A 10,389-nucleotide genomic window follows, 5' to 3' on the forward strand; every position below is an offset into this window, starting at 1 on the left:
CCGGGTCCCAGGTGGCGGGGCTCCCTCCTGGCTTTGGCTAAGGCTAAGTCCGTTCCTGACAGGCAGGGGGTGCCCTCACGTCCCAGAAGGCAATGCGCGCCGGGCCCTCTGGTAATCTGTGCTGCTGGGAACGTCAGTGGGGCTTCGGGTTTCAGGCTCCTCCCTCAGGAGACTCAAATGGCTGACGTCATCAGAGCTCAGTCTTCAGCAGAGCATCAAGTCGAAGAACGTTCGCCGGTGTTGGTGGCGCTCACCGGTAGGATTTGCTGAAGGAGGCAGAGGCAGGAGGATCTGGAGTTCGAGGCCAGTCTGGGCTACACTTTTTTTTTTTCCCCCGCCACTATACAGGACGAATCCACCGGAGCACACCATCCAAACACAGTTCTCAGGGACCCGCAAAACCGCTCCGCCCTTCCCCCTCACCTCCGCTTCACCCCGCGCCCCAAACCCTCTCCTCGCCCTTTCAGCCCTTCCACACAAACAGCGCCCCCTCCACACCCTCCTCACTAGCCCAAGCCCGCTGCACACGCCCGACCCGGACTGCAGCCTGAACCTCACACTCGCTGCTCCCTGGACCACACGCCCCTCTCTCCACTCACAGCCTCAGCCGCCCGCCCCTCCATCTCCTCTCCTCTAGTCCTGCTCGCCCAAAGCCGGCAGCCGCCGGACCGGAAACGCTCCCTGCAGAGACTTGCGGGTTTTCAGGTAGTTTATTTTACCCACATCGCGAGTAAATAAACTTCTTGGGAATGAAAATGTCAATAGAATAAAAATATCTTTTTGCCACTTCAGTGTCGCAAAATATTGTAGGCAGAGCGGGGTTAACGGCTCATGCTCAGTCCTTAAACAGCAAGAACTCGGTTCCCAGCACCCACGGCTGACTCTCCAGCCACCTCTTCTTGCTTTTATGACAACCCTCACACAAGTCACATACATCGGGAAGAAAATTTTTTAATACGAGACTATGTCTTTTCAGGTTTAAAAAAGCAGCTAGGGAACTCTTGACAGGAGACTCGTGGTGAGAGTGTGAGCGGGAAGAGAGCAGGTGGCAGCTGGAATTTTCCAGCAGAAACCACTGCTCTGTGTCAGATTCCCAAAGTAAAGTGCAAGGGGGCCGTTTGAGGATTTGTTGTTGTTGGTTTGATTTGTTTTTGTTTCATTTTCTGTAATGGTAGTGGTGTGTGTGTGTGTGTGTGTGTGTGTGTGTGTGTGTAGAGAATCTGATTTTCTCTTGGAAATCAGAGGAAAGACTCAGGTTCCTCTTTGTGTTCCCTGCTACACAACATGTCAGGTCACTTACCTCCCATCTCACCATAGGAGTGCTGGGATTACACACACATGTTAACTTGTGCGGCTTCACATGGGTTGTGGGGATCCAAAAATATCCTCCCGTTTGCCCTACAAATGCTTTACCAATGAGCCATCTCCGCAGCTTTAATGTTTTTGTTTGTTTTATTTTGTTTTAATCATTGTGGTTTTTAAATTCATTTTTGTTATTTTTAGGTATGTGTATATACTTGTGTCTATGTGTAGGTGTGTGCATGTGAGTGAAGATGCCTTCAGAGTCAAGAAAAGGGTGTCAGATCTCCTGGAGTTGGGGTTACAGGTGGTGGGGAGCTGCCCTGTGTGGTAGCTGGGAACCGAACATAAATCCTCTGGAAGAGCAGCAAGTGCTCTTAACCGCTGAGACTCCTGTCCAGTGCCATCATTGCATTTTGAAACCTCTCCACATATTCTAGATAGAACTTATTTTAAGAGCTATGTAATAAAAAAGAAAAACAAAAAAACAAAACCCCCAAACCCCCCCAAAACACCTATCAGTTCATTGTTTATCTTTTTATTCCCTCACAGGGGATCAGAAGAGAGGGTTTTAATTTTCCTAAATCTATTTAATTTTTCCCTAGCATAGACCAGCTTTTGGTTGCAACTAAAAATGCTTTGCAGAAACAAGTTCACAAAGATGTTCCTTCTTTTTTTCTTTAAACCATTTTAAAGCCCCAATCTTCCTGTTTGGGTCTGTGATCCATTTTGAGTTATTTTACAAGGATGAGGTGTTGGTTTTCTCCACAGGGCACTAAACTGCTTCAGTACCATATATGCCGTTTCTGGACCTAGCAGATGTCCACCTTGGTCAGTCCACAGTGCATGTTTGCTTTTCTTCTTCACTGTTTTTGTTTTTTTTTGTTTTTCTCTTTGATTTGTGTCCCCATCTGCCTGCTGCTCTGTGTGAGGCACTGTCATTTCTACAAATTTGGCCTCTTCTTTCAGTAAATTGTTTAAGCTGCTATTCTATATGTAATTAGAAAAATCACTGTGCCAATTCCCCCCCCCAAAGTCATGCCACAATATTTACCAGAACTACCTGGATCTATACACCTGTTTGAGCAGAAGTTTTATATTAGTAACAGTGAGCATTCCAATTCATGAACGTCTTACATCACTGTGTGGATTTAAATCTTTATTTCTTCATCACTTTTGCCTATAGATTCCATTTTATGAAATTTTAAATTGTGTGTTTTCAGCATTGCTGTGATACAGTTCTTACACTTGAATTTCCATATGATAATTGCTTGTAATAAAAATGTAACAGCTTTTTATACATTGACATTGTGTCCTGAAGTCCTGTAAACTCGTTTATTACTTTGAGTACCTTTAGACAGTGGCTTTGAGGTTTATATGTAGCTGTAACCATGTCAACCTCGAATAACAACATTTTCATCTCTCTCTCTAAGCTGCATGACTGTTGTTTCTCCTCTTGCCATGTTGTCCTGACAACATTTGTCCATCAGACACAGTAGCCTTGCTGCTGATCACTGGAGGAAGCATTCAGTCTGGCACCATTAAGAATAAAGCAGACTGGACCCGAGTGTGGCCCCCCATACCTTTAGTCCCAGCACTCAGGAGGCAGAGGCAGGTGGCTCTCTGTGAGACAGAGACCAGCCTGGTCTACATAGTGAGGTCTAGGCCTGCTGGGGCTACAGGAAGACAGTCCCGAAAGACAAAGCAACAACAACAAAAAACAAGCAAACAAAAAACCAAACAAACAAAAAAGCCCCACAAATGACTGATAACTAGAGAGATGGCTCAGTAGCTAAGAGCTCTGACTGCTCTTGCAGAGGACCGGGGTTCCCAACATACACATGGCCAATCACAACTCTCTGTAACTTCAGTTCCAAGGGATCTAATGCCCTCTTCTGGCCTCCATGGACTTTGCAAGACATGGTGTACTTGACAGAACGCAAGCAAAACACTCATAAAACATAAAAACAAAAATTAGATGGATATTTTAAAAGACTAAACAAAAGTGTGGATGAGTTTTTTGTTTTGTTTTAAACTGGTACTTTTCGTAAGGTTGAGGGAGTTCCTTCAATTTCTAATTTGTTGAGAATTGTGAATTTATATTAAATTTTTCATATGCCTAGGTTGAATTTATTGGAATGCTCCTCTTTTTTTCCTTTTTCAATTTTATTAATATGCTGAATTGAATTTTATTTATCTGAATACCCATTATTTATTTATTTATTTATTTATTTATTTATTTATTTATTTAACACAAGGTATCATGTAGTCCAGGCTGGTCTCAAACTTGCTTTGTAGCCAAGGCTGTCCTTGAATTCCTGATCCTCCTCCCCCCACCTCCCAAGTTCTGGGATTACAGGCATGCACCACTGTAACTGACTCACTAGTTTTTTTCCAGTGTGTCCCTCTGTCCTTCTAGCCAGGTCTCTTCTTACGGAGCTAAATCTAAATGACATCTTTTTTTGTTTCTTTTTCATCATGATTTTTAATCTTTTTGCTTCTGCTCTTTCACTGGCCCTTATTTCATCAACTAGAAGATGCTCTGGCAAAATATTCTGTTTCCATTGTCTCCAGTCCTGTTTGCTCCATGGACATCAATTATGGACCAGGACCTCCTGTGACAGGGGTCTCCATACAAACAAATGCAGAGTTGATTCTGTTGTAAATTCATTCTGTTCTCCTGAGGAGAGTCTTGAGATTGACCTTTTGGTGTTTCTATGCTTCAGGTCGAAAGCTCCAGGGAAAATGTCTATCACTGTATTTGAGTGCTTGATCAGTTGGTGGTGCTATTTGACAAGGTGACAGAACCTTTAGGATGTGAGGCCTTGCTGGGGGAAGCCTGTCACTGGGGGCGGCTTTGAGAGTTCATGGCCTGGCCTCACTTCCAGATTCTCTTTCTGCTTGGTGTCTGCCATTGAAGAAGTCAACTCTCAGCCTCCTGCCCCAGCTACCTGTTGCCAGGCCTCTCCTACCATTTTGGACTTTCCCTCTGGAACTGGAATTCCAAACAAACTCTTCCTTCTACAAATTTCTTTAGTCATGGTGATTTATCACAGCAGCAGAAAAATCACTAAAACATCAAGACAATTCATATTCACTAAAGAAATAATCCACTATGTAAGCATTAAACTTATACGTGTGAAATACAAATACACCCAATCTTTTAAAGAATATTCAATTTTTGTGTATTTCATATGTAAAAATCATTTTTATACCCAATCCATGAATGTTAGATGTCTCTCCATTTTCCAGTGTCCTCCTCATTTTCTTTCTTCAGTGCCTTAAAGTTCTCATTGTCTTTCATTTGCTTGGTTTATTCAGAAGTATTTGTGTGTGTGTGTGTGTGTGTGTGTGTGTGTGTGTGTGTGTTAGTCCAAAAATGTACTGAAATTTTACACATACAATATCCCTACATGATATGTACTCAATAACCGTGAGTACAGCTGAAGCTACATGACAAGAAACAGTGCCAGACAGGAGAAACCGTCCTTTTTAGTTGTTGGCCAGGGTAGTCCAAGACCCTCCCAAAATTATAGAGGTTATTGCCACAGTCCTTGATTGCCTCCCAGATGGTAAGACCCTATTCCTGAAAACACAACATTCTCTGGACACAGGATCTGGAACAATGGAGTTGGACCTGACCTGGAAGCCTCCTCCCCTGAAAGCTAGCTCTAATAGCTTTTGGAGAGCACTATGCAAGCTGGTAAGGAAGAGCATCAATCGTTGGTCCAGCCCCAGCTTCAAAGGCCTCAAAACCATATCAATGACCAGCGCAGCAAACGGCATTGGTGAAGTAGTGGTACTTTCATCTTGGAGGTAATCAACAGCTAATTGGACTTAAAGCCCACTGAACAGGAGGAAACTCATGTCTGGTACTAAAAACCTAGTCAATTACACATGGCTGGGGAGGTCATAGATCTTAAAGACTACCCAAGACTCTCACATCCCTAGACAAATGTAATTTCTCACTATGTGTAAATAGGGATTCTCTTTCATTTACAGACAAGTATCCCAGTCACCACCCATCAAAGTAGCTTCTTTTTCAACAGAGATTATTATAAAGTTACACAACTGGTTACACACACATCCAAGACGAAATCGGATTCCCTACACACACCACACACACGCACACGCACACGCACAATCCACACCACCACCACACAAAATGAAACCAAGCAAAATCAAATCAACAACAACAAATCCGCAGCCGGCCTCCTTGCAGTTTACTTTGGGAATCTGACACAGAGCAGTGGTTTCTACTGGAAAATTCCAGCTGCCACCTGCTCTCTTCCCGCTCACACTCTCACCACCAGTCTCCTGTCAGAGGTCCCTAGCTGCTTTGTTAAACCTGAAAAGGAATAGTGTGTTATTAAAAATTATTTCTTCCCGATTTATGTGACTTGTGTGCAGGTGTCACAAAACCAAGAAGAGGTGGCTGGAGAGTCAACCATGGGTGCTGGGAACCGAGCTCTTGCTGTTTAAGGACTGAGCATGAGCCATTAACCCGGCTCCGCCTACAATATTTTGCGACATAAAAAAAAATGGCAAAAGACATTTTTATTGTACTGACATTTTCATTCCCAAGAACTTTATTTACTCGAGTTCCGGGTTAAATAAACTACCTGAAAACCCGCAAGTCTCTGTTGGGAGCGTTTCTGCTCTGGCGGCTGCCTGCTTTGGGCAAGCAGGACTTGAGCAGAGGAGAAGCAAGGGCAGCTGAGGCAGCGGGATTGGAGAGAGGGGCGTGTGGTGCGGGGAGGAGCGAGTGTGAGGTCGGGGCCCCTGTGGGGGTCGGGCATGTGCAGTGGTCTTGGGCTAGTGAGGAGGGTGTGAACAGGGCGCTGTGTGGAGGGGCTGAAGAAGCGCAGCCAGGGTTTGGGGCGCGGGGTGAAGCAGAGGTGAGGGGAGCGTGCGGAGAGGTTTTGCGGGTGATAGTGAACTGTTTTCGGGTGGTGTGTTCCCGGGGATTTGTCCTTTATTGCGGCGGGGGGGAAAAAAATGTGTAGCCCAGGCTGGCCTCGAACTCCAGATCCTCCTGCCTCTGCCTCCTTCAGCAAACCCTACCGGTGAGCGCCACCAACACCGGCGGTAGTTGTCCGTGTTGATGCTCTAGTGAAGACTAAGCTCTGATGACGTCAGCCATCTGACTTCAGAAGGAGGAGCCTGAAACTCGAAGCCCCACTGACGTTCCCAGCAGCCGAGGTGACCAGTTGGCCCGGAGCTCCTTCTGGGACGTGAGGGCGCCCCCTGCCTGTCAGGAACGGAAACGAAACCTACGGTGGCAAAGAGCGCAAAACTCTGCCTTAGCCGGGAGGGAACCCCGCCACCTGGGACCCGGGCCCCGCCTGCTGCGGCCTTTCTGCCCTTCACACTCCGCCCCACACGACCTCTGCGGCGCCATTGTCCCCTTGGCATTTCGGGAGAAATTAAACTCATGACCGAAAACCCACCGTGCCACCTACTTGTGCCCAGGCTGCCCCAGACCTCCATTTCCACCCCAAGCTCCCTCCTGCCCCGACCCTCTCTCAGCTCCAGGCAGGGATCTCCAGTCTGTACTTCAGTTGTCCTGTCTCCATCAGAGGTCACAGCACAGTCAGTCCCAGCAACAAGGCTGTGAGTGCAGGTTGGCCCTTTGCCCGGGTCACCGACAGTTTTCAAACGACTCCAACTCTGAAAGTTCCGATGCGCATGTGCAGTTATCTTCTGCTCTATGGAAACATTTTGTCTCTCCTAACCTTTATATCCTGTCCAGCATGGGTGTTGAGTCACTAACAAGGAGTCTAACTCGGGAACCTGCCATGGTCCACTAGTTCTTGGATGCTTGGCACAGACTTCCTGTATGTGACTCCATGAAAGGATGGTGTAAGGGAGGGAAAGAGACCTTGATAGGAAAGGGGAAGCAGTGAGTGGGCACAGCTGGTTCTGTCCACTGGCCCTCGGATCGCTGGAGCACAAGCCCTCCATCAGCTGTCCACATGGCTTTAGGTCTCTCCCTCAGGGATGGGTCTGGATTTCCACTCTCTGTGCGCCCTGTGTGATGTGCAGCCTGGACTTGGTCATCTGCTATGGAGAGCGACTTGGTGCCTATGGCACCCTATTGATGACATGGTCACTCCCCACAGCTGGGGGAGGCCCCTGTCTTTCCAGATGTCTCATGCAGGTAAGCATAAGGTCCCGGTGGTGGAACAGGAAGGCTGTGGTGCACAGGCCCCCACAGGAAGCACAATTTAGGGCCCAAGCCAGTCAGTGTCCTGACAGAAACGTACCTGGAGCCCAAGTCCAGCCCAGACATCCCTGTTAGCTTCTATTTCTTTGTTGGGTGCCTATAATTCAGCTCTTCCAGAGTGTGACACTGAGGACAGGGCAACTCAGATGACCTCTTCCTAAAAAACAACAAAAGAACCATTCTATTCAAAAAGGAAGAATGGAAATTGCCTTTTTATACATGAAATGATTCATACCTAGAAAACCATAAGGATTTCGTTGAAGAAACAGAAGTAACTAAAGAATTTAGAGAGGCAAGTGGGGCAAGATGGCTGTGGGGCAAGGAGTGTGGGGTGTGAGGCCCCACCAGGACAGTGGCTGGGTTAGAGGGATGCAGGCCCCAGAGTCGCTGCTGCTGTGCTTTTGCCCTGCAGAAGCACCCCCTGTTTCTACACTGGGGAGACAGAGAAGTGCTTTTTTGAGACTCTGGAGGAGACCATGGTCTTCAGAAATTACCAGAGGCAGCTGCTTGATGAGGGGCACAATGAGGACCAGTCAGCCACTAACCCCGGCTTGCTGCAGCTGTGGAGCTTGAGGAGGATCAGCCACTATCTGTAAGGGGCTAGGCAAGTTCATGGAGATCCCGGGACAAAGTCACCAAGGAAAGGTGCCTGTGGTTTGGGGCGGAGCAAGTGTGAGGTCGGGGCCGCTGTGGGGGTCAGGAGTGTTCATAGGGCTTGGGCTAGAGAGGAGGGTGTAGAGGGGTCCCTGTTTGTGTGGAGGGACTGAGAGAATGCGGCAAGGGGTGGGGCGCAGGGGTGAAACGGAGGTGAGGGGAGCCTGTGGAACAGTTTTGCTGGTGCTGGAGTACTGTTTTGGGGTGCTGTGCTTCCACGGATTCAACTTTATCGTTGCAGGGCAAAAGGGAAAACGTGTAGCCCAGGCTGGCCTTGAACTCCAGATCCTCCTGCCTCTACCTCCTTCAGCAAATCCTACCGGTGAGCGCCACCAACACCGGCGAAGATTTTCGGCGCTTAATCCCTTCCAAAAATTAATCGCTGATGACGCCACTCATCCGGGACTCCAGGGGGAGGAACCTGAAACCCTAAGCCCCTCTAACGTTCCCAGCAGCCCAAGTGACCAATTGGCCCAGGGTGAATTGCCTTCTGGATCGTATGTGCGCCCCCTGCCGGGGAACGGAAACGAAGCCCACTGTGGCAAAGCGCCCAGGACTCTGCCCAAGCCGGGAGGGAGCCCTGCCACATGGGACGCGGACCCGCCTGCTGCGGCCTGCCTGCCCTTCACACTCTGCCCCATACGACCTCTGAGGCGCCACCGTCCCCTGGCCATCTCGGGAGAAAGTAAACTCATGACCGAAAACCCACCGGGCCACCTGCTTGTGCCCAGGCTGCCCCAGACCTCCATTTCCACCCCAAGCTCCCTTCTGCCCCGACCCTCTCTCAGCCCCAGGCAGGGATCTCCAGTCTGTACTTCAGTTGTCCTGTCTCCATCAGAGGTCACAGCACAGTCAGTCCCAGCACCAAGGCTGTGAGTGCAGGTTGGCCCTTTGCCCTGGTCACTCACAGTTTTCTAAGGACTCCAACTGTCAAAGTTCCGAGTGCGCATGTGCAGTCATCTTCTGCTCTATGGAAACATTTTGTCTCTCCTCACCCTTATATCCTGTCTAGCATTGGTGTTGAGTCATTAACAAGGAATGTAACACGGGAACCTGCCAGGGTCCACTAGTCCTTGGATGCTTGGCACAGGCTTCGTGTGTGTGACTCCTTGAGAGAATGGTGTCAGGGAGGGAAAGAGACCTTGATAGGAAAGGGAAAGCAGTGAGTGGGCACAGCTGGTTCTGTCCACTGGCCCATCACCAGAGCACAAGCCCTTCATTAACTGTCCACATGGCCTTCCAGGTTGGAGGGAACTATTGCCAGCTTTAGGTCTCTTCCTCAGGGATAGGTCTGGATTGCCACCCTCTGTGCACCCTGCATGATGTGTGGCCTGGACCTGGTCATCTGCTATGGAGAACTACTGGGTCGGATGGCATCGTATTGGTGGCATGGTCACTACCGACAGCTGGGGGAGGCCCCTGTCCTTCCAGATGTCTCATGCAAGTAAGCATAAGACCCCGGTGGTGGAACAGGAAGGCTGTAGTGCACAGGCCCCCACAGGAAGCACAACTCAGGGCCCAAGCCAGTCAGTGTCCTGACAGAAACATACCTGAAGCCCAAGTCTAGCCCAGACATCCCTGTTAGCTTCCATTTCTTTGTTGGGTGCCTATAATTCAGCTCTTCCTGAGGGTGACACTGAGGACAGAGATGACCTCTTCTTAACAGAAAAAGAAAGAACCAATCTATTCAAAAAGGAAGAATGAAAATTGCCTGTTTATATATGAAATGATTCATACATAAAAAACTAAGGATTTTATTGAAGAAACAGAAGTAACTAAAGAATTTAGAGAGGCAAGTGGGGCAAGATGGCTGTGGGGCAAGGAGTGTGGGGTGTGAGGCCCCACCAGGACAGTGGCTGGGTTAGAGGGATGCAGGCCCCAGGGTCGCTGCTGCTGTGCTTTTGCCCTGCAGAAGCACCCCCTGTTTCTACACTGGGGAGACAGAGAAGTGCTTTATTAAGACTCTGGTGGAGACCGTGGTCTTCAGAAATTATCAGAGGTAGCTGCTTGATGAGGGGCACAATGAGGACCAGCCAGCCACTAACCACGGCTTGGCGCAGCTGTGTAACAAGCAGCTTGAGAAGGATCAGCCAGCATCTATACGGGGCTCGGCAAGTTCATGGAGATCCCGGGACAAGGTCACCAAGGAAAGGTTTATGTTCACTCCCATGGTCCTGGTGAGCACCAGATCTGTCCTCACTCCAGTTCCA

The 10,389-nt window shown here is 48.6% G+C and overlaps 1 long non-coding RNA gene across 1 annotated transcript; it reads right to left on the reverse strand.

Moving 5' to 3' along the window:
* Positions 1-5,871: 5,871 nt before the first annotated feature.
* LOC115069910 lies at positions 5,872-9,163 on the reverse strand. Its single transcript, XR_003849155.1, has 3 exons — positions 9,088-9,163; positions 7,566-7,682; positions 5,872-7,007 (listed from the first exon to the last, which is right to left on the reverse strand). It is a non-coding gene; the product is annotated as an uncharacterized LOC115069910 (long non-coding RNA).
* Positions 9,164-10,389: the final 1,226 nt, after the last annotated feature.

This window comes from Nannospalax galili, unplaced genomic scaffold, assembly GCF_000622305.1.
Source record: "Nannospalax galili isolate Female #2095 unplaced genomic scaffold, S.galili_v1.0 scaffold1575, whole genome shotgun sequence".
Lineage (NCBI taxonomy): Eukaryota > Metazoa > Chordata > Mammalia > Rodentia > Spalacidae > Nannospalax > Nannospalax galili.